The sequence below is a fragment of the Cololabis saira genome, unplaced genomic scaffold (assembly GCF_033807715.1).
Source record: "Cololabis saira isolate AMF1-May2022 unplaced genomic scaffold, fColSai1.1 scf271, whole genome shotgun sequence".
Taxonomy (NCBI): domain Eukaryota; kingdom Metazoa; phylum Chordata; class Actinopteri; order Beloniformes; family Belonidae; genus Cololabis; species Cololabis saira.
Genome location: NW_026906435.1, coordinates 979 through 24,000, shown reverse-complemented (window position 1 = coordinate 24,000; position 23,022 = coordinate 979). Strand labels below are relative to the sequence as shown.

General features: G+C 46.6%; 13 non-coding genes across 13 annotated transcripts; all 13 read right to left on the bottom strand.

Moving 5' to 3' along the window:
- Positions 1-1,069: 1,069 nt before the first annotated feature.
- trnat-agu (transfer RNA threonine (anticodon AGU)) lies at positions 1,070-1,143 on the bottom strand. Its single transcript has one exon. It is a non-coding gene; the product is annotated as a tRNA-Thr (tRNA).
- A 235-nt stretch (positions 1,144-1,378) lies between these two features.
- On the bottom strand, positions 1,379-1,460 carry trnas-uga (transfer RNA serine (anticodon UGA)). Its single transcript has one exon. It is a non-coding gene; the product is annotated as a tRNA-Ser (tRNA).
- A 3,086-nt stretch (positions 1,461-4,546) lies between these two features.
- Positions 4,547-4,620, bottom strand: trnat-agu (transfer RNA threonine (anticodon AGU)). Its single transcript has one exon. It is a non-coding gene; the product is annotated as a tRNA-Thr (tRNA).
- Positions 4,621-4,855: 235 nt separating this feature from the next.
- Positions 4,856-4,937, bottom strand: trnas-uga (transfer RNA serine (anticodon UGA)). The gene has a single exon. It is a non-coding gene; the product is annotated as a tRNA-Ser (tRNA).
- A 3,131-nt stretch (positions 4,938-8,068) lies between these two features.
- trnat-agu (transfer RNA threonine (anticodon AGU)) lies at positions 8,069-8,142 on the bottom strand. The gene has a single exon. It is a non-coding gene; the product is annotated as a tRNA-Thr (tRNA).
- A 235-nt stretch (positions 8,143-8,377) lies between these two features.
- trnas-uga (transfer RNA serine (anticodon UGA)) lies at positions 8,378-8,459 on the bottom strand. The gene has a single exon. It is a non-coding gene; the product is annotated as a tRNA-Ser (tRNA).
- Positions 8,460-11,633: 3,174 nt separating this feature from the next.
- Positions 11,634-11,707, bottom strand: trnat-agu (transfer RNA threonine (anticodon AGU)). Its single transcript has one exon. It is a non-coding gene; the product is annotated as a tRNA-Thr (tRNA).
- Positions 11,708-11,942: 235 nt separating this feature from the next.
- Positions 11,943-12,024, bottom strand: trnas-uga (transfer RNA serine (anticodon UGA)). The gene has a single exon. It is a non-coding gene; the product is annotated as a tRNA-Ser (tRNA).
- A 2,734-nt stretch (positions 12,025-14,758) lies between these two features.
- Positions 14,759-14,832, bottom strand: trnat-agu (transfer RNA threonine (anticodon AGU)). The gene has a single exon. It is a non-coding gene; the product is annotated as a tRNA-Thr (tRNA).
- Positions 14,833-15,067: 235 nt separating this feature from the next.
- On the bottom strand, positions 15,068-15,149 carry trnas-uga (transfer RNA serine (anticodon UGA)). Its single transcript has one exon. It is a non-coding gene; the product is annotated as a tRNA-Ser (tRNA).
- A 3,098-nt stretch (positions 15,150-18,247) lies between these two features.
- On the bottom strand, positions 18,248-18,321 carry trnat-agu (transfer RNA threonine (anticodon AGU)). Its single transcript has one exon. It is a non-coding gene; the product is annotated as a tRNA-Thr (tRNA).
- Positions 18,322-20,809: 2,488 nt separating this feature from the next.
- trnat-agu (transfer RNA threonine (anticodon AGU)) lies at positions 20,810-20,883 on the bottom strand. The gene has a single exon. It is a non-coding gene; the product is annotated as a tRNA-Thr (tRNA).
- A 235-nt stretch (positions 20,884-21,118) lies between these two features.
- trnas-uga (transfer RNA serine (anticodon UGA)) lies at positions 21,119-21,200 on the bottom strand. Its single transcript has one exon. It is a non-coding gene; the product is annotated as a tRNA-Ser (tRNA).
- Positions 21,201-23,022: the final 1,822 nt, after the last annotated feature.

The following is a 23,022-nucleotide window of genomic DNA, read 5'->3' as shown; positions in this document are numbered from 1 at the left end:
CGCGAGAGCGACTGGCGGCTCGCGGCGATTTCATTATACAGCGCAAACGTCTGTTTGGTGATCCAACTCTGAGGTGCAGATGTTCATAAACCTGGTGGCTGACGAGAGAATTAAAAAAGGGATGTAGATGGGCGATAAGGAACGATCAGATCCATAGGAGTTCTGTTTTCTTCTCAGCCGCTCGCGGCTCCAGCTGATTTCTCATCAGCGCCGACTCGAACAAAAGGATTGCGCAATCGAGTACATCCCAGCAGCTTCACCCCAACCTGCCCACTTCTCAACTGGCTGTGGAAAAACAAACAGGGACAAAGCGGGTAGAGGCGGGTAGAGGCGGGTAGAGGCGAGACGAGCCGTCCCGAGCCGAGCCGCACTGAGTAGATACTAGTGGAAAAGCGCCATTAGAAAGAGACCATAGACTTGGAGAGGTTTGATAATGACAACTGTCGTTGACATTTGAATGAACAGGGCTTTCTCTTTGTACCCACCCACGCATCGTCTTAGCAGCTGGGACAGCGTCTCAGATGGTGATCCTCGCTGTGGGATGGAACTACTTATGTTAAATATTCTCTTACTGAAGAAGTTTTTGCGCTGTATTAACATACCCTAAGTGTGAGAACTATGCATGTCAAGGAATATGGATAATGATTAATGATCCTTTCAGGATCACAGGGGGGAATGGACCGTTTCCCCCTCCGACTGGGGGCTCCGTCGGCGCCGGGGGCGCCCATGGAGGTACGGTGGGGCCCTGGCCCGGCTCGGAGGGTCGGGCCCCGCTACTGGATGGCCGGCGGGGGAACATGGGCGTCTTTCCAGGGCCGGCTCTGCTGGTCCTGCATCCTGGCTTTGGCCTCCGCTCCCCCTCCTTCCCCCCCCTACACAATTCATACGCACATTTTTGCAGGATATGAAAAGAGAGGCTCCAATAGAATGACAAAACAGAGAGCATCCACGTTCACTAAGATCAGGAGTACTTTTGACAAAGTACTCTGCTATAATTAAGCAAGCATGTGAGAAATAGTGCCAGAACCAGGAATGAGAGAAATGTGATCTTTCAGACCTTCAAGTTTAGAGGCTCTGCTGGGATTTGAACCCAGGATCTCCTGTTTACTAGACAGGCACTTTGACCAACTAAGCCACAGGGCCTCCATACAGACCCCATTGAAATAAGCAGTTCGTTATAGCTTTGAAGCAGCCTTATGCCAAAATGCGAACCTGGGCCGACTGCTTGGAAAGAAATGTAAAACTAACTTAATGTAGGCTGATGTTACCTATTAATGCATGCTGGGGATAACACATAAAAACTCCTCTGATTAGTTTTGAAAGACATTTTAGTCTATGGTTAACAACTGCAAGTCTTCTTGCATGTTCAAACATTAACCGTTGTTGGCAGGGTTTGAACCTGCGCGGGGAATCCCCAATGGATTTCAAGTCCATCGCCTTAACCACTCGGCCACAACAACTTGTCACATGCTTGAACATTTGGCTGAAATAAATGTGTGTTTGTTTGAATGTAGTACAATGCTTTACCTGAAGACCAACATTGGAATGATGTGTGAATGGTGAAAACCTACATCTTGCTTCCCTTTCACTCCAAGAGGTAAGCCGGTAAGGCCTAGTCCGTAAACCCTTTCCCCTTTCTTCAATTGGGATCCTTTTTTGTTTTATTGCCCCAACCAATGTGCCTTTTTTAAATAATAAAATATTGTTTGTATTATTGAACTCTGTCCCCTATCTCCATCCCTGAGTGAACGAACCTTCGTGTCCTTTTGTAGACGTGATGATTGACCTTTAGTATGGGTCCTAGGGCCCTAATCAAAGGTGGTGTTGTCGGTAAACAGAAAAAGATCTTCAGATCCCAAACTTAAATAATAGTGAACGTGCCGCCACATAAAGATATATGTTACCTGTCTACTTGCACATATATGTGTGAGACTATATGTCTAATTTAATGTCTGTCAAGTCATCAATTAGGACTCATTTCCAAAAAACGTTTGAAGCCATGTACAATTACGTAAAGTCTGATTGTCCAAAACATATTCTTCCCCAACAAAAAGCATTACACTCATGAAGACCTCATGTTTCTTGCATTGGCTGGGAAACAAACCCAGGTCAACTGCTTGGTAAGCAGCCATGTTGACTGCCATACCAACGCTGCAGGAAAGTACCTGAAACAGCTGAATGAGACGTCGCAGTTTTCCAGCCACATGAGAAGGTGAGCAGTCATGTCAGGGAAAGTAACTCTTTGATGATGGTTTCTTCAATATCACAAGCTACTTACCGCTGTTACGTCCCAGGCTAGGGGAACAGAGGCGCAACATAAGAATGAGGCAGCGAGAGATGGTTCACAACAAAAAGGCTGTATTTATTGATGCACAGCTCAAGGTTCAACATCCAACATTCAAATCAGTGCTAACCGGGTTAGCACAAAAGAAACAAAATGACGAAAATGAAGCTTCTCTTCGGGGTAAACCTAGGCCAAAACAACAAACAAAATAAACTATCTTCTCAACCAGACTACCTAAGCCCTGGGAGGAAACAAAAGATCAAACAAAATTACAATATCTGAGCCTAACTTCCTAACTTAACAAAAACAGGAGAAAAAGGAGATCAAATTAAATGGCGGTTTACCCTTACTGCTTCGGTATAAAATAAAATACAGGCTACAGCCAGTAACAAAACCACACAGCTAATACAGCTAATTCAAACAGGAACTGCTCACAAGCAGACAGCAGAAGAGCACAGATCGAAAGAGCACAGATCGAAAGAGCACAGATCGAAAGAGCACAGATCGAAAGAGCACAGATCGAAAGAGCACAGATCGAAAGAGCACAGATCGAAAGAGCACAGATCGAAAGAGCACAGATCGAAAGAGCACAGAACACAGCGAGGAGGATTGCCACACTGAACAGTAGCAGCCCTCAACATGCTGACTGAGGTGTGCTGCTTTTGAGCTGGTCCAGCAGCTTGGTGTCAGCTCGTCAGTCTCATCTGCCACAGCTGCGGAGGACCAATGGCTGCGGCAGGACCTGTCAATCTGAACTGAACTGATCAGTGGGAAGAACAAGATGGATTAAAACAGGAGTGCTCACTTTCCCAAAAAATACAGAAACAAAATATTAAGTACAGTTACACACTAAATCAAAAGCAGTAACGGCTGGGGGCCGTAACACCGCCATTTGTCCCTTAGCTTATACATCAACTTCTTGTTGTATAAGCTGCATGTTTGCAGGTATATCCAGTTAGACATGTGTTGTCATCCATTGCATTACAACATTCAAATATGGCCCTTTTCCACAAGTATCTACTCAGCTCGCTTCTACCCGCCACGCCCCCGTCTTGCGCTTTTCCACTAGGGGCCAAGGCGGGTGGGTTTCTGTAACCATTCTGCCGAGGTTCTAACCGGGCTGAGCTGGCATTATATCTGACGTCATCACCCTCCACGCTACTGATTGGTCCTGGGGCCGGGCCGTCAGACGTTTCAATCAGGAAGCGGGAGTCAGCGCGAGAGCGACTGGCGGCTCGTGGTGATTTCATTATACAGCGCAAACGTCTGTTTGGTGATCCAACTCTGAGGTGCAGATGTTCATAAACCTGGTGGCTGACGAGAGAATTAAAAAAGGGATGTAGATGGGCGATAAGGAACGATCAGATCCACAGGAGCTCTGTTTTCTTCTCAGCCGCTCGCGGCTCCAGCTGATTTCTCATCAGCGCCGACACGAACAAAAGGATTGCGCAATCGAGTACATCCCAGCAGCTTCACCCCAACCTGCCCACTTCTCAACTGGCTGTGGAAAAACAAACGGGGACAAAGCGGGTAGAGGCGGGTAGAGGCGAGACGAGCCGCCCCGAGCCGAGCCGCACTGAGTAGATACTAGTGGAAAAGTGCCATTAGAAAGAGACCATGGACTTTGAGAGGTTTGATAATGACAAGTGTCGTTGACATTTGAATGAACAGGGCTTTCTCTTTGTACCCACCCACGCCACGTCTTAGCGGCTGGGACAGTGTCTCAGATGGTGATCCTGGCTGTGGGATGGAACTACTTATGTTAAATATTCTCTTACTGAAGAAGTTTTTGCGCTGTATTAACATACCCTAAGTGTGAGAACTATGTATGTCAAGGAATATGGATAATGATTAATGATCCTTTCAGGATAACAGGGGGGAATGGACCGTTTCCCCCTCCGTCTGGGGGCTCCGGCGGCGCCGGGGGCGCCCGTGGAGGTACGGTGGGGCCCTGGCCCGGCTCGGAGGGTCGGCCCCGCTACTGGATGGCCGGCGGGGGAACGTGGGCGTCTTTCCAGGGCCGGCTCTGCTGGTCCTGCCTCCTGGCTTCGGCCTCCGCTCCCCCTCCTTCCCCCCCTACACGATTCATACGCACATTTTTGCAGGATATGAAAAGAGAGGCTCCAATAGAATGAGAAAACAGAGAGCATCCACGTTCACTAAGAGCAGGAGTACTTTTGACAAAGTACTCCTCAAGCATGTGAGAAATAGTGCCAGAACCAGGAATGAGAGAAATGTGATCTTTCAGACCTTCAAGTTTAGAGGCTCTGCTGGGATTTGAACCCAGGATCACCTGTTTACTAGACAGGCACTTTGACCAACTAAGCCACAGGGCCTCCATACAGACCCCATTGAAATAAGCAGTTCGTTATAGCTTTGAAGCAGCCTTATGCCAAAATGCGAACCTGGGCCGACTGCTTGGAAAGAAATGTAAAACTAACTTAATGTAGGCTGATGTTACCTATTAATGCATGCTGGGGATAACACATAAAAACTCCTCTGATTAGTTTTGAAAGACATTTTAGTCTATGGTTAACAACTGCAAGTCTTCTTGCATGTTCAAACATTAACCGTTGTTGGCAGGGTTTGAACCTGCGCGGGGAATCCCCAATGGATTTCAAGTCCATCGCCTTAACCACTCGGCCACAACAACTTGTCACATGCTTGAACATTTGGCTGAAATAAATGTGTGTTTGTTTGAATGTAGTACAATGCTTTACCTGAAGACCAACATTGGAATGATGTGTGAATGGTGAAAACCTACATCTTGCTTCCCTTTCACTCCAAGAGGTAAGCCGGTAAGGCCTAGTCCGTAAACCCTTTCCCCTTTCTTCAATTGGGATCCTTTTTTGTTTTATTGCCCCAACCAATGTGCCTTTTTTAAATAATAAAATATTGTTTGTATTATTGAACTCTGTCCCCTATCTCCATCCCTGAGTGAACGAACCTTCGTGTCCTTTTGTAGACGTGATGATTGACCTTTAGTATGGGTCCTAGGGCCCTAATCAAAGGTGGTGTTGTCGGTAAACAGAAAAAGATCTTCAGATCCCAAACTTAAATAATAGTGAACGTGCCGCCACATAAAGATATATGTTACCTGTCTACTTGCACATATATGTGTGAGACTATATGTCTAATTTAATGTCTGTCAAGTCATCAATTAGGACTCATTTCCAAAAAACGTTTGAAGCCATGTACAATTACGTAAAGTCTGATTGTCCAAAACATATTCTTCCCCAACAAAAAGCATTACACTCATGAAGACCTCATGTTTCTTGCATTGGCTGGGAAACAAACCCAGGTCAACTGCTTGGTAAGCAGCCATGTTGACTGCCATACCAACGCTGCAGGAAAGTACCTGAAACAGCTGAATGAGACGTCGCAGTTTTCCAGCCACATGAGAAGGTGAGCAGTCATGTCAGGGAAAGTAACTCTTTGATGATGGTTTCTTCAATATCACAAGCTACTTACCGCTGTTACGTCCCAGGCTAGGGGAACAGAGGCGCAACATAAGAATGAGGCAGCGAGAGATGGTTCACAACAAAAAGGCTGTATTTATTGATGCACAGCTCAAGGTTCAACATCCAACATTCAAATCAGTGCTAACCGGGTTAGCACAAAAGAAACAAAATGACGAAAATGAAGCTTCTCTTCGGGGTAAACCTAGGCCAAAACAACAAACAAAATAAACTATCTTCTCAACCAGACTACCTAAGCCCTGGGAGGAAACAAAAGATCAAACAAAATTACAATATCTGAGCCTAACTTCCTAACTTAACAAAAACAGGAGAAAAAGGAGATCAAATTAAATGGCGGTTTACCCTTACTGCTTCGGTATAAAATAAAATACAGGCTACAGCCAGTAACAAAACCACACAGCTAATACAGCTAATTCAAACAGGAACTGCTCACAAGCAGACAGCAGAAGAGCACAGATCGAAAGAGCACAGATCGAAAGAGCACAGATCGAAAGAGCACAGATCGAAAGAGCACAGATCGAAAGAGCACAGATCGAAAGAGCACAGATCGAAAGAGCACAGATCGAAAGAGCACAGATCGAAAGAGCACAGATCGAAAGAGCACAGATCGAAAGAGCACAGATCGAAAGAGCACAGAACACAGCGAGGAGGATTGCCACACTGAACAGTAGCAGCCCTCAACATGCTGACTGAGGTGTGCTGCTTTTGAGCTGGTCCAGCAGCTTGGTGTCAGCTCGTCAGTCTCATCTGCCACAGCTGCGGAGGACCAATGGCTGCGGCAGGACCTGTCAATCTGAACTGAACTGATCAGTGGGAAGAACAAGATGGATTAAAACAGGAGTGCTCACTTTCCCAAAAAATACAGAAACAAAATATTAAGTACAGTTACACACTAAATCAAAAGCAGTAACGGCTGGGGGCCGTAACACCGCCATTTGTCCCTTAGCTTATACATCAACTTCTTGTTGTATAAGCTGCATGTTTGCAGGTATATCCAGTTAGACATGTGTTGTCATCCATTGCATTACAACATTCAAATATGGCCCTTTTCCACAAGTATCTACTCAGCTCGCTTCTACCCGCCACGCCCCCGTCTTGCGCTTTTCCACTAGGGGCCAAGGCGGGTGGGTTTCTGTAACCATTCTGCCGAGGTTCTAACCGGGCTGAGCTGGCATTATATCTGACGTCATCACCCTCCACGCTACTGATTGGTCCTGGGGCCGGGCCGTCAGACGTTTCAATCAGGAAGCGGGAGTCAGCGCGAGAGCGACTGGCGGCTCGTGGTGATTTCATTATACAGCGCAAACGTCTGTTTGGTGATCCAACTCTGAGGTGCAGATGTTCATAAACCTGGTGGCTGACGAGAGAATTAAAAAAGGGATGTAGATGGGCGATAAGGAACGATCAGATCCACAGGAGCTCTGTTTTCTTCTCAGCCGCTCGCGGCTCCAGCTGATTTCTCATCAGCGCCGACACGAACAAAAGGATTGCGCAATCGAGTACATCCCAGCAGCTTCACCCCAACCTGCCCACTTCTCAACTGGCTGTGGAAAAACAAACGGGGACAAAGCGGGTAGAGGCGGGTAGAGGCGAGACGAGCCGCCCCGAGCCGAGCCGCACTGAGTAGATACTAGTGGAAAAGTGCCATTAGAAAGAGACCATGGACTTTGAGAGGTTTGATAATGACAAGTGTCGTTGACATTTGAATGAACAGGGCTTTCTCTTTGTACCCACCCACGCCACGTCTTAGCGGCTGGGACAGTGTCTCAGATGGTGATCCTGGCTGTGGGATGGAACTACTTATGTTAAATATTCTCTTACTGAAGAAGTTTTTGCGCTGTATTAACATACCCTAAGTGTGAGAACTATGTATGTCAAGGAATATGGATAATGATTAATGATCCTTTCAGGATAACAGGGGGGAATGGACCGTTTCCCCCTCCGTCTGGGGGCTCCGGCGGCGCCGGGGGCGCCCGTGGAGGTACGGTGGGGCCCTGGCCCGGCTCGGAGGGTCGGCCCCGCTACTGGATGGCCGGCGGGGGAACGTGGGCGTCTTTCCAGGGCCGGCTCTGCTGGTCCTGCCTCCTGGCTTCGGCCTCCGCTCCCCCTCCTTCCCCCCCTACACGATTCATACGCACATTTTTGCAGGATATGAAAAGAGAGGCTCCAATAGAATGAGAAAACAGAGAGCATCCACGTTCACTAAGAGCAGGAGTACTTTTGACAAAGTACTCCTCAAGCATGTGAGAAATAGTGCCAGAACCAGGAATGAGAGAAATGTGATCTTTCAGACCTTCAAGTTTAGAGGCTCTGCTGGGATTTGAACCCAGGATCACCTGTTTACTAGACAGGCACTTTGACCAACTAAGCCACAGGGCCTCCATACAGACCCCATTGAAATAAGCAGTTCGTTATAGCTTTGAAGCAGCCTTATGCCAAAATGCGAACCTGGGCCGACTGCTTGGAAAGAAATGTAAAACTAACTTAATGTAGGCTGATGTTACCTATTAATGCATGCTGGGGATAACACATAAAAACTCCTCTGATTAGTTTTGAAAGACATTTTAGTCTATGGTTAACAACTGCAAGTCTTCTTGCATGTTCAAACATTAACCGTTGTTGGCAGGGTTTGAACCTGCGCGGGGAATCCCCAATGGATTTCAAGTCCATCGCCTTAACCACTCGGCCACAACAACTTGTCACATGCTTGAACATTTGGCTGAAATAAATGTGTGTTTGTTTGAATGTAGTACAATGCTTTACCTGAAGACCAACATTGGAATGATGTGTGAATGGTGAAAACCTACATCTTGCTTCTCTTTCATGCCAAGAGGTAAGCCGGTAAGGCCTAGTCCGTAAACCCTTTCCCCTTTCTTCAATTGGGATCCTTTTTTGTTTTATTGCCCCAACCAATGTGCCTTTTTTAAATAATAAAATATTGTTTGTATTATTGAACTCTGTCCCCTATCTCCATCCCTGAGTGAACGAACCTTCGTGTCCTTTTGTAGACGTGATGATTGACCTTTAGTATGGGTCCTAGGGCCCTAATCAAAGGTGGTGTTGTCGGTAAACAGAAAAAGATCTTCAGATCCCAAACTTAAATAATAGTGAACGTGCCGCCACATAAAGATATATGTTACCTGTCTACTTGCACATATATGTGTGAGACTATATGTCTAATTTAATGTCTGTCAAGTCATCAATTAGGACTCATTTCCAAAAAACGTTTGAAGCCATGTACAATTACGTAAAGTCTGATTGTCCAAAACATATTCTTCCCCAACAAAAAGCATTACACTTATGAAGACCTCATGTTTCTTGCATTGGCTGGGAAACAAACCCAGGTCAACTGCTTGGTAAGCAGCCATGTTGACTGCCATACCAACGCTGCAGGAAAGTACCTGAAACAGCTGAATGAGACGTCGCAGTTTTCCAGCCACATGAGAAGGTGAGCAGTCATGTCAGGGAAAGTAACTCTTTGATGATGGTTTCTTCAATATCACAAGCTACTTACCGCTGTTACGTCCCAGGCTAGGGGAACAGAGGCGCAACATAAGAATGAGGCAGCGAGAGATGGTTCACAACAAAAAGGCTGTATTTATTGATGCACAGCTCAAGGTTCAACATCCAACATTCAAATCAGTGCTAACCGGGTTAGCACAAAAGAAACAAAATGACAAAAATGAAAATGAAGCTTCTCTTCGGGGTAAACCTAGGCCAAAACAACAAACAAAATAAACTATCTTCTCAACCAGACTACCTAAGCCCTGGGAGGAAACAAAAGATCAAACAAAATTACAATATCTGAGCCTAACTTAACAAAAACAGGAGAAAAAGGGGATCAAATTAAATGGCGGTTTACCCTTACTGCTTCGGTATAAAATAAAATACAGGCTACAGCCAGTAACAAAACCACACAGCTAATACAAACAGGAACTGCTCACAAGCAGACAGCAGAAGAGCACAGATCGAAAGAGCACAGATCGAAAGAGCACAGATCGAAAGAGCACAGATCGAAAGAGCACAGATCGAAAGAGCACAGATCGAAAGAGCACAGATCGAAAGAGCACAGATCGAAAGAGCACAGATCGAAAGAGCACAGATCGAAAGAGCACAGATCGAAAGAGCACAGATCGAAAGAGCACAGATCGAAAGAGCACAGATCGAAAGAGCACAGATCGAAAGAGCACAGATCACAGCGAGTAGGATTGCCACACTGAACAGTAGCAGCCCTCAACATGCTGACTGAGGTGTGCTGCTTTTGAGCTGGTCCAGCAGCTTGGTGTCAGCTCGTCAGTCTCATCTGCCACAGCTGCGGAGGACCAATGGCTGCGGCAGGACCTGTCAATCTGAACTGAACTGATCAGTGGGAAGAACAAGATGGATTAAAACAGGAGTGCTCACTTTCCCAAAAAATACAGAAACAAAATATTAAGTACAGTTACACACTAAATCAAAAGCAGTAACGGCTGGGGGCCGTAACACCGCCATTTGTCCCTTAGCTTATACATCAACTTCTTGTTGTATAAGCTGCATGTTTGCAGGTATATCCAGTTAGACATGTGTTGTCATCCATTGCATTACAACATTCAAATATGGCCCTTTTCCACAAGTATCTACTCAGCTCGCTTCTACCCGCCACGCCCCCGTCTTGCGCTTTTCCACTAGGGGCCAAGGCGGGTGGGTTTCTGTAACCATTCTGCCGAGGTTCTAACCGGGCTGAGCCGGCATTATATCTGACGTCATCACCCTCCACGCTACTGATTGGTCCTGGGGCCGGGCCGTCAGACGTTTCAATCAGGAAGCGGGAGTCAGCGCGAGAGCGACTGGCGGCTCGCGGTGATTTCATTATACAGCGCAAACGTCTGTTTGGTGATCCAACTCTGAGGTGCAGATGTTCATAAACCTGGTGGCTGACGAGAGAATTAAAAAAGGGATGTAGATGGGCGATAAGGAACGATCAGATCCACAGGAGCTCTGTTTTCTTCTCAGCCGCTCGCGGCTCCAGCTGATTTCTCATCAGCGCCGACACGAACAAAAGGATTGCGCAATCGAGTACATCCCAGCAGCTTCACCCCAACCTGCCCACTTCTCAACTGGCTGTGGAAAAACAAACGGGGACAAAGCGGGTAGAGGCGGGTAGAGGCGAGACGAGCCGTCCCGAGCCGAGCCGCACTGAGTAGATACTAGTGAAAAAGCGCCATTAGAAAGAGACCATGGACTTTGAGAGGTTTGATAATGACAAGTGTCGTTGACATTTGAATGAACAGGGCTTTCTCTTTGTACCCACCCACGCCACGTCTTAGCGGCTGGGACAGTGTCTCAGATGGTGATCCTCGCTGTGGGATGGAACTACTTATGTTAAATATTCTCTTACTGAAGAAGTTTTTGCGCTGTATTAACATACCCTAAGTGTGAGAACTATGTATGTCAAGGAATATGGATAATGATTAATGATCCTTTCAGGATCACAGGGGGGAATGGACCGTTTCCCCCTCCGTCTGGGGGCTCCGGCGGCGCCGGGGGCGCCCGTGGAGGTACGGTGGGGCCCTGGCCCGGCTCGGAGGGTCGGCCCCGCTACTGGATGGCCGGCGGGGGAACGTGGGCGTCTTTCCAGGGCCGGCTCTGCTGGTCCTGCCTCCTGGCATCGGCCTCCGCTCCCCCTCCTTCCCCCCCTACACGATTCATACGCACATTTTTGCAGGATATGAAAAGAGAGGCTCCAATAGAATGAGAAAACAGAGAGCATCCACGTTCACTAAGAGCAGGAGTACTTTTGACAAAGTACTCCTCAAGCATGTGAGAAATAGTGCCAGAACCAGGAATGAGAGAAATGCGATCTTTCAGACTTTCAAGACATTTGAGTTTAGAGGCTCTGCTGGGATTTGAACCCAGGATCTCCTGTTTACTAGACAGGCACTTTGACCAACTAAGCCACAGGGCCTCCATACAGACCCCATTGAAATAAGCAGTTCGTTATAGGTTTGAAGCAGTCCATGCCAAAACTGCGAACCTGGGCCGACTGCTTGGAAAGAAATGTAAAACTAATTTCATGTAGGCTGATGTTACCTATTAATGCATGCTGGGGATAACACATAAAAACTCCTCTGATTAGTTTTGAAAGACATTTTAGTCTATGGTTAACAACTGCAAGTCTTCTTGCATGTTCAAACATTAACCGTTGTTGGCAGGGTTTGAACCTGCGCGGGGAATCCCCAATGGATTTCAAGTCCATCGCCTTAACCACTCGGCCACAACAACTTGTCACCTGCTTGAACATTTGGCTGAAATAAATGTGTGTTTGTTTGAATCAGAAATATTCGTCTGAGGTTTGTTCCCGTACTTATCTCTCTGCTGGGGCCAATTTTGTTGTGAACTATTGATCACAGATTATCAGATGTCCTTGTTAGTATAGTGGACAGTATCTCTGCCTGTCACGCAGAAGACCGGGGTTGGACTCCCCGACGGGGAGAAAGCCTCTCTTGGATATGCATGACTGATACATATGAACAATGGTCACTAAGATATCTCTTCCACACACCACAGGCAATTGTGCTTTTCCTGCTGAAAAAGCTGTCATTGATGAATTTCTTCTAATACAAAACAGTGCTGTAAATCTTCCAGTGGATGATATGCTCTGTTCACTGATAGGTCCTGATCCAGAAGTTCAGCCTGGTAGAACCAGACAAGGGACCTTTTTCATGTGAGACAAACACGATAGCCACTTAACTACAGGAACTGTGCAACAGGTTATTGATCATCATTCAGTTTCTATTTCTATTCCCCCTTAATCTATAACCCCCTTAATCAAAGTTTCAAGATTTTAGTACAATGCTTTACCTGAAGACCAACATTGGAATGATGTGTGAATGGTGAAAACCTACATCTTGCTTCTCTTTCATGCCAAGAGGTAACCCGGTAAGGCATAGTCCGTAAACCCTTTCCCCTTTCTTCAATTGGGATCCTTTTTTGTTTTATTGCCCCAATCAATGTGCCTTTTTTAAATAATAAAATATTGTTTGTATTATTGAACTCTGTCCCCTATCTCCATCCCTGAGTGAACGAACCTTCGTGTCCTTTTGTAGAGGTGATAATTGACCTTTAGTACGGGTCCTAGGGCCCAAATCAAAGGCGGTGTTGTCGGTAAACAGAAAAAGATCTTCAGATCCTAAACTTAAATAATAGTGAACGTGCCGCCACATAAAGGTATATGTTACCTGTCTACTTGCACATATACTGTATGTGTGAGACTATATGTCTAATTAAATGTCTGTCAAGTCATCAATCAGGACTCATTTCCAAAAAACATTTGAAGCCATGTACAATTACGTAAAGTCTGATTGTCAAAAACATATTCTTCCCCAACAAAAAGCATTACACTTATGAAGACCTCATGTTTCTTGCATTGGCTGGGAAACAAACCCAGGTCAACTGCTTGGCAAGCAGCCATGTTGACTGCCATACCAACGCTGCAGGAAAGTACCTGAAACAGCTGAATGAGACGTCGCAGTTTTCCAGCCACATGAGAAGGTGAGCAGTCATGTCAGGGAAAGTAACTCTTTGATGATGGTTTCTTCAATATCACAAGCTACTTACCGCCATTTGTCCGTTAGCTTATACATCAACTTCTTGTTGTATAAGCTGCATGTTTGCAGGTATATCCAGTTAGACATGTGTTGTCATCCATTGCATTACAACATTCAAATATGGCCCTTTTCCACAAGTATCTACTCAGCTCGCTTCTACCCGCCACGCCCCCGTCTTGCGCTTTTCCACTAGGGGCCAAGGCGGGTGGGTTTCTGTAACCATTCTGCCGAGGTTCTAACCGGGCTGAGCCGGCATTATATCTGACGTCATCACCCTCCACGCCACTGATTGGTCGGGGGGCCGGGCCGTCAGACGTTTCAATCAGGAAGCGGGAGTCAGCGCGAGAGCGACTGGCGGCTCGCGGTGATTTCATTATACAGCACAAACGTCTGTTTGGTGATCCAACTCTGAGGTGCAGATGTTCATAAACCTGGTGGCTGACGAGAGAATTAAAAAAGGGATGTAGATGGGCGATAAGGAACGATCAGATCCACAGGAGCTCTGTTTTCTTCTCAGCTGCTCGCGGTTCCAGCTGATTTCTCATCAGCGCCGACACGAACAAAAGGATTGCGCAATCGAGTACATCCCAGCAGCTTCACCCCAACCTGCCCACTTCTAAACTGGCTGTGGAAAAACAAACGGGGACAAAGCGGCTAGAGGCGGGTAGAGGCGAGACGAGCCGTCCCGAGCCGAGCCGCACTGAGTAGATACTAGTGGAAAAGCGCCATTAGAAAGAGACCATAGACTTGGAGAGGTTTGATAATGACAGGTGTCGTTGACATTTGAATGAACAGGGCTTTCTCTTTGTACCCACCCACGCCACGTCTTAGCAGCTGGGACAGCGTCTCAGATGGTGATCCTCGCTGTGGGATGGAACTACTTATGTTAAATATTCTCTTACTGAAGAAGTTTTTGCGCTGTATTAACATACCCTAAGTGTGAGAACTATGTATGTCAAGGAATATGGATAATGATTAATGATCCTTTCAGGATCACAGGGGGGAATGGACCGTTTCCCCCTCCGACTGGGGGCTCCGTCGGCGCCGGGGGCGCCCGTGGAGGTACGGTGGGGCCCTGGCCCGGCTCGGAGGGTCGGGCCCCGCTACTGGATGGCCGGCGGGGGAACATGGGCGTCTTTCCAGGGCCGGCTCTGCTGGTCCTGCATCCTGGCTTCGGCCTCCGCTCCCCCTCCTTCCCCCCCCTTCCCCCCCCTACACAATTCATACGCACATTTTTGCAGGATATGAAAAGAGAGGCTCCAATAGAATGACAAAACAGAGAGCATCCACGTTCACTAAGATCAGGAGTACTTTTGACAAAGTACTCTGCTATAATTAAGCAAGCATGTGAGAAATAGTGCCAGAACCAGGAATGAGAGAAATGTGATCTTTCAGACGTTCAAGTTTAGAGGCTCTGCTGGGATTTGAACCCAGGATCTCCTGTTTACTAGACAGGCACTTTGACCAACTAAGCCACAGGGCCTCCATACAGACCCCATTGAAATAAGCAGTTCGTTATAGCTTTGAAGCAGCCTTATGCCAAAATGCGAACCTGGGCCGACTGCTTGGAAAGAAATGTAAAACTAACTTAATGTAGGCTGATGTTACCTATTAATGCATGCTGGGGATAACACATAAAAACTCCTCTGATTAGTTTTGAAAGACATTTTAGTCTATGGTTAACAACTGCAAGTCTTCTTGCATGTTCAAACATTAACCGTTGTTGGCAGGGTTTGAACCTGCGCGGGGAATCCCCAATGGATTTCAAGTCCATCGCCTTAACCACTCGGCCACAACAACTTGTCACATGCTTGAACATTTGGCTGAAATAAATGTGTGTTTGTCTGAATGTAGTACAATGCTTTACCTGAAGACCAACATTGGAATGATGTGTGAATGGTGAAAACCTACATCTTGCTTCCCTTTCACTCCAAGAGGTAAGCCGGTAAGGCCTAGTCCGTAAACCCTTTCCCCTTTCTTCAATTGGGATCCTTTTTTGTTTTATTGCCCCAACCAATGTGCCTTTTTTAAATAATGAAATATTGTTTGTATTATTGAACTCTGTCCCCTATCTCCATCCCTGAGTGAACGAACCTTCGTGTCCTTTTGTAGACGTGATGATTGACCTTTAGTATGGGTCCTAGGGCCCTAATCAAAGGTGGTGTTGTCGGTAAACAGAAAAAGATCTTCAGATCCCAAACTTAAATAATAGTGAACGTGCCGCCACATAAAGATATATGTTACCTGTCTACTTGCACATATATGTGTGAGACTATATGTCTAATTTAATGTCTGTCAAGTCATCAATTAGGACTCATTTCCAAAAAACGTTTGAAGCCATGTACAATTACGTAAAGTCTGATTGTCCAAAACATATTCTTCCCCAACAAAAAGCATTACACTTATGAAGACCTCATGTTTCTTGCATTGGCTGGGAAACAAACCCAGGTCAACTGCTTGGCAAGCAGCCATGTTGACTGCCATACCAACGCTGCAGGAAAGTACCTGAAACAGCTGAATGAGACGTCGCAGTTTTCCAGCCACATGAGAAGGTGAGCAGTCATGTCAGGGAAAGTAACTCTTTGATGATGGTTTCTTCAATATCACAAGCTACTTACCGCTGTTACGTCCCAGGCTAGGGGAACAGAGGCGCAACATAAGAATGAGGCAGCGAGAGATGGTTCACAACAAAAAGGCTGTATTTATTGATGCACAGCTCAAGGTTCAACATCCAACATTCAAATCAGTGCTAACCGGGTTAGCACAAAAGAAACAAAATGACAAAAATGAAAATGAAGCTTCTCTTCGGGGTAAACCTAGGCCAAAACAACAAACAAAATAAACTATCTTCTCAACCAGACTACCTAAGCCCTGGGAGGAAACAAAAGATCAAACAAAATTACAATATCTGAGCCTAACTTCCTAACTTAACAAAAACAGGAGAAAAAGGGGATCAAATTAAATGGCGGTTTACCCTTACTGCTTCGGTATAAAATAAAATACAGGCTACAGCCAGTAACAAAACCACACAGCTAATACAAACAGGAACTGCTCACAAGCAGACAGCAGAATAGCACAGATCGAAAGAGCACAGATCGAAAGAGCACAGATCGAAAGAGCACAGATCGAAAGAGCACAGATCGAAAGAGCACAGATCGAAAGAGCACAGATCGAAAGAGCACAGATCGAAAGAGCACAGATCGAAAGAGCACAGATCGAAAGAGCACAGAACACAGCGAGGAGGATTGCCACACTGAACAGTAGCAGCCCTCAACATGCTGACTGAGGTGTGCTGCTTTTGAGCTGGTCCAGCAGCTTGGTGTCAGCTCGTCAGTCTCATCTGCCACAGCTGCGGAGGACCAATGGCTGCGGCAGGACCTGTCAATCTGAACTGAACTGATCAGTGGGAAGAACAAGATGGATTAAAACAGGAGTGCTCACTTTCCCAAAAAATACAGAAACAAAATATTAAGTACAGTTACACACTAAATCAAAAGCAGTAACGGCTGGGGGCCGTAACACCGCCATTTGTCCCTTAGCTTATACATCAACTTCTTGTTGTATAAGCTGCATGTTTGCAGGTATATCCAGTTAGACATGTGTTGTCATCCATTGCATTACAACATTCAAATATGGCCCTTTTCCACAAGTATCTACTCAGCTCGCTTCTACCCGCCACGCCCCCGTCTTGCGCTTTTCCACTAGGGGCCAAGGCGGGTGGGTTTCTGTAACCATTCTGCCGAGGTTCTAACCGGGCTGAGCCGGCATTATATCTGACGTCATCACCCTCCACGCTACTGATTGGTCCTGGGGCCGGGCCGTCAGACGTTTCAATCAGGAAGCGGGAGTCAGCGCGAGAGCGACTGGCGGCTCGCGGTGATTTCATTATACAGCGCAAACGTCTGTTTGGTGATCCAACTCTGAGGTGCAGATGTTCATAAACCTGGTGGCTGACGAGAGAATTAAAAAAGGGATGTAGATGGGCGATAAGGAACGATCAGATCCACAGGAGCTCTGTTTTCTTCTCAGCCGCTCGCGGCTCCAGCTGATTTCTCATCAGCGCCGACACGAACAAAAGGATTGCGCAATCGAGTACATCCCAGCAGCTTCACCCCAACCTGCCCACTTCTCAACTGGCTGTGGAAAAACAAACGGGGACAAAGCGGGTAGAGGCGGGTAGAGGCGAGACGAGCCGTCCCGAGCCGAGCCGCACTGAGTAGATACTAGTGGAAAAGCGCCATTAGAAAGAGACCATGGACTTTGAGAGGTTTGATAATGACAAGTGTCGTTGACATTTGAATGAACAGGGCTTTCTCTTTGTACCCACCCACGCCACGTCTTAGCGGCTGGGACAGTGTCTCAGATGGTGATCCTTGCTGTGGGATGGAACTACTTATGTTAAATATTCTCTTACTGAAGAAGTTTTTGCGCTGTATTAACATACCCTAAGTGTGAGAACTATGTATGTCAAGGAATATGGATAATGATTAATGATCCTTTCAGGATCACAGGGGGGAATGGACCGTTTCCCCCTCCGTCTGGGGGCTCCGGCGGCGCCGGGGGCGCCCGTGGAGGTACGGTGGGGCCCTGGCCCGGCTCGGAGGGTCGGCCCCGCTACTGGATGGCCGGCGGGGGAACGTGGGCGTCTTTCCAGGGCCGGCTCTGCTGGTCCTGCCTCCTGGCATCGGCCTCCGCTCCCCCTCCTTCCCCCCCTACACGATTCATACGCACATTTTTGCAGGATATGAAAAGAGAGGCTCCAATAGAATGAGAAAACAGAGAGCATCCACGTTCACTAAGAGCAGGAGTACTTTTGACAAAGTACTCCTCAAGCATGTGAGAAATAGTGCCAGAACCAGGAATGAGAGAAATGTGATCTTTCAGACCTTCAAGTTTAGAGGCTCTGCTGGGATTTGAACCCAGGATCTCCTGTTTACTAGACAGGCACTTTGACCAACTAAGCCACAGGGCCTCCATACAGACCCCATTGAAATAAGCAGTTCGTTATAGCTTTGAAGCAGCCTTATGCCAAAATGCGAACCTGAAAGTACCTGAAACAGCTGAATGAGACGTCGCAGTTTTCCAGCCACATGAGAAGGTGAGCAGTCATGTCAGGGAAAGTAACTCTTTGATGATGGTTTCTTCAATATCACAAGCTACTTACCGCTGTTACGTCCCAGGCTAGGGGAACAGAGGCGCAACATAAGAATGAGGCAGCGAGAGATGGTTCACAACAAAAAGGCTGTATTTATTGATGCACAGCTCAAGGTTCAACATCCAACATTCAAATCAGTGCTAACCGGGTTAGCACAAAAGAAACAAAATGACAAAAATGAAAATGAAGCTTCTCTTCGGGGTAAACCTAGGCCAAAACAACAAACAAAATAAACTATCTTCTCAACCAGACTACCTAAGCCCTGGGAGGAAACAAAAGATCAAACAAAATTACAATATCTGAGCCTAACTTAACAAAAACAGGAGAAAAAGGGGATCAAATTAAATGGCGGTTTACCCTTACTGCTTCGGTATGAAATAAAATACAGGCTACAGCCAGTAACAAAACCACACAGCTAATTCAAACAGGAACTGCTCACAAGCAGAGAGCAGAATAGCACAGATCGAAAGAGCACAGATCGAAAGAGCACAGATCGAAAGAGCACAGATCGAAAGAGCACAGATCGAAAGAGCACAGATCGAAAGAGCACAGATCGAAAGAGCACAGATCGAAAGAGCACAGATCGAAAGAGCACAGATCGAAAGAGCACAGATCGAAAGAGCACAGAACACAGCGAGTAGGATTGCCACACTGAACAGTAGCAGCCCTCAACATGCTGACTGAGGTGTGCTGCTTTTGAGCTGGTCCAGCAGCTTGGTGTCAGCTCGTCAGTCTCATCTGCCACAGCTGCGGAGGACCAATGGCTGCGGCAGGACCTGTCAATCTGAACTGAACTGATCAGTGGGAAGAACAAGATGGATTAAAACAGGAGTGCTCACTTTCCCAAAAAATACAGAAACAAAATATTAAGTACAGTTACACACTAAATCAAAAGCAGTAACGGCTGGGGGCCGTAACACCGCCATTTGTCCCTTAGCTTATACATCAACTTCTTGTTGTATAAGCTGCATGTTTGCAGGTATATCCAGTTAGACATGTGTTGTCATCCATTGCATTACAACATTCAAATATGGCCCTTTTCCACAAGTATCTACTCAGCTCGCTTCTACCCGCCACGCCCCCGTCTTGCGCTTTTCCACTAGGGGCCAAGGCGGGTGGGTTTCTGTAACCATTCTGTCGAGGTTCTAACCGGGCTGAGCCGGCATTATATCTGACGTCATCACCCTCCACGCTACTGATTGGTCCTGGGGCCGGGCCGTCAGACGTTTCAATCAGGAAGCGGGAGTCAGCGCGAGAGCGACTGGCGGCTCGCGGTGATTTCATTATACAGCGCAAACGTCTGTTTGGTGATCCAACTCTGAGGTGCAGATGTTCATAAACCTGGTGGCTGACGAGAGAATTAAAAAAGGGATGTAGATGGGCGATAAGGAACGATCAGATCCACAGGAGCTCTGTTTTCTTCTCAGCCGCTCGCGGCTCCAGCTGATTTCTCATCAGCGCCGACACGAACAAAAGGATTGCGCAATCGAGTACATCCCAGCAGCTTCACCCCAACCTGCCCACTTCTCAACTGGCTGTGGAAAAACAAACGGGGACAAAGCGGGTAGAGGCGGGTAGAGGCGAGACGAGCCGTCCCGAGCCGAGCCGCACTGAGTAGATACTAGTGGAAAAGCGCCATTAGAAAGAGACCATGGACTTTGAGAGGTTTGATAATGACAAGTGTCGTTGACATTTGAATGAACAGGGCTTTCTCTTTGTACCCACCCACGCCACGTCTTAGCGGCTGGGACAGTGTCTCAGATGGTGATCCTTGCTGTGGGATGGAACTACTTATGTTAAATATTCTCTTACTGAAGAAGTTTTTGCGCTGTATTAACATACCCTAAGTGTGAGAACTATGTATGTCAAGGAATATGGATAATGATTAATGATCCTTTCAGGATCACAGGGGGGAATGGACCGTTTCCCCCTCCGTCTGGGGGCTCCGGCGGCGCCGGGGGCGCCCGTGGAGGTACGGTGGGGCCCTGGCCCGGCTCGGAGGGTCGGCCCCGCTACTGGATGGCCGGCGGGGGAACATGGGCGTCTTTCCAGGGCCGGCTCTGCTGGTCCTGCCTCCTGGCATCGGCCTCCGCTCCCCCTCCTTCCCCCCCTACACGATTCATACGCACATTTTTGCAGGATATGAAAAGAGAGGCTCCAATAGAATGAGAAAACCGAGAGCATCCACATTCACTAAGAGCAGGAGTACTTTTGACAAAGTACTCCTCAAGCATGTGAGAAATAGTGCCAGAACCAGGAATGAGAGAAATGCGATCTTTCAGACTTTCAAGACATTTGAGTTTAGAGGCTCTGCTGGGATTTGAACCCAGGATCTCCTGTTTACTAGACAGGCACTTTGACCAACTAAGCCACAGGGCCTCCATACAGACCCCATTGAAATAAGCAGTTCGTTATAGGTTTGAAGCAGTCCATGCCAAAACTGCGAACCTGGGCCGACTGCTTGGAAAGAAATGTAAAACTAATTTCATGTAGGCTGATGTTACCTATTAATGCATGCTGGGGATAACACATAAAAACTCCTCTGATTAGTTTTGAAAGACATTTTAGTCTATGGTTAACAACTGCAAGTCTTCTTGCATGTTCAAACATTAACCGTTGTTGGCAGGGTTTGAACCTGCGCGGGGAATCCCCAATGGATTTCAAGTCCATCGCCTTAACCACTCGGCCACAACAACTTGTCACCTGCTTGAACATTTGGCTGAAATAAATGTGTGTTTGTTTGAATCAGAAATATTCGTCTGAGGTTTGTTCCCGTACTTATCTCTCTGCTGGGGCCAATTTTGTTGTGAACTATTGATCACAGATTATCAGATGTCCTTGTTAGTATAGTGGACAGTATCTCTGCCTGTCACGCAGAAGACCGGGGTTGGACTCCCCGACGGGGAGAAAGCCTCTCTTGGATATGCATGACTGATACATATGAACAATGGTCACTAAGATATCTCTTCCACACACCACAGGCAATTGTGCTTTTCCTGCTGAAAAAGCTGTCATTGATGAATTTCTTCTAATACAAAACAGTGCTGTAAATCTTCCAGTGGATGATATGCTCTGTTCACTGATAGGTCCTGATCCAGAAGTTCAGCCTGGTAGAACCAGACAAGGGACCTTTTTCATGTGAGACAAACACGATAGCCACTTAACTACAGGAACTGTGCAACAGGTTATTGATCATCATTCAGTTTCTATTTCTATTCCCCCTTAATCTATAACCCCCTTAATCAAAGTTTCAAGATTTTAGTACAATGCTTTACCTGAAGACCAACATTGGAATGATGTGTGAATGGTGAAAACCTACATCTTGCTTCTCTTTCATGCCAAGAGGTAACCCGGTAAGGCATAGTCCGTAAACCCTTTCCCCTTTCTTCAATTGGGATCCTTTTTTGTTTTATTGCCCCAATCAATGTGCCTTTTTTAAATAATAAAATATTGTTTGTATTATTGAACTCTGTCCCCTATCTCCATCCCTGAGTGAACGAACCTTCGTGTCCTTTTGTAGAGGTGATAATTGACCTTTAGTACGGGTCCTAGGGCCCAAATCAAAGGCGGTGTTGTCGGTAAACAGAAAAAGATCTTCAGATCCTAAACTTAAATAATAGTGAACGTGCCGCCACATAAAGGTATATGTTACCTGTCTACTTGCACATATACTGTATGTGTGAGACTATATGTCTAATTAAATGTCTGTCAAGTCATCAATCAGGACTCATTTCCAAAAAACATTTGAAGCCATGTACAATTACGTAAAGTCTGATTGTCAAAAACATATTCTTCCCCAACAAAAAGCATTACACTTATGAAGACCTCATGTTTCTTGCATTGGCTGGGAAACAAACCCAGGTCAACTGCTTGGCAAGCAGCCATGTTGACTGCCATACCAACGCTGCAGGAAAGTACCTGAAACAGCTGAATGAGACGTCGCAGTTTTCCAGCCACATGAGAAGGTGAGCAGTCATGTCAGGGAAAGTAACTCTTTGATGATGGTTTCTTCAATATCACAAGCTACTTACCGCCATTTGTGCCTTAGCTTATACATCAACTTCTTGTTGTATAAGCTGCATGTTTGCAGGTATATCCAGTTAGACATGTGTTGTCATCCATTGCATTACAATATTCTAATATGGCCCTTTTCCACAAGTATCTACTCAGCTCGCTTCTACCCGCCACGCTCCCGTCTTGCGCTTTTCCACTAGGGGCCAAGGCGAGTGGGTTTCTGTAACCATTCTGCCGAGGTTCTAACCGGGCTGAGCCGGCATTATATCTGACGTCATCACCCTCCACGCCACTGATTGGTCGGGGGGCCGGGCCGTCAGACGTTTCAATCAGGAAGCGGGAGTCAGCGCGAGAGCGACTGGCGGCTCGCGGTGATTTCATTATACAGCGCAAACGTCTGTTTGGTGATCCAACTCTGAGGTGCAGATGTTCATAAACCTGGTGGCTGACGAGAGAATTAAAAAAGGGATGTAGATGGGCGATAAGGAACGATCAGATCCACAG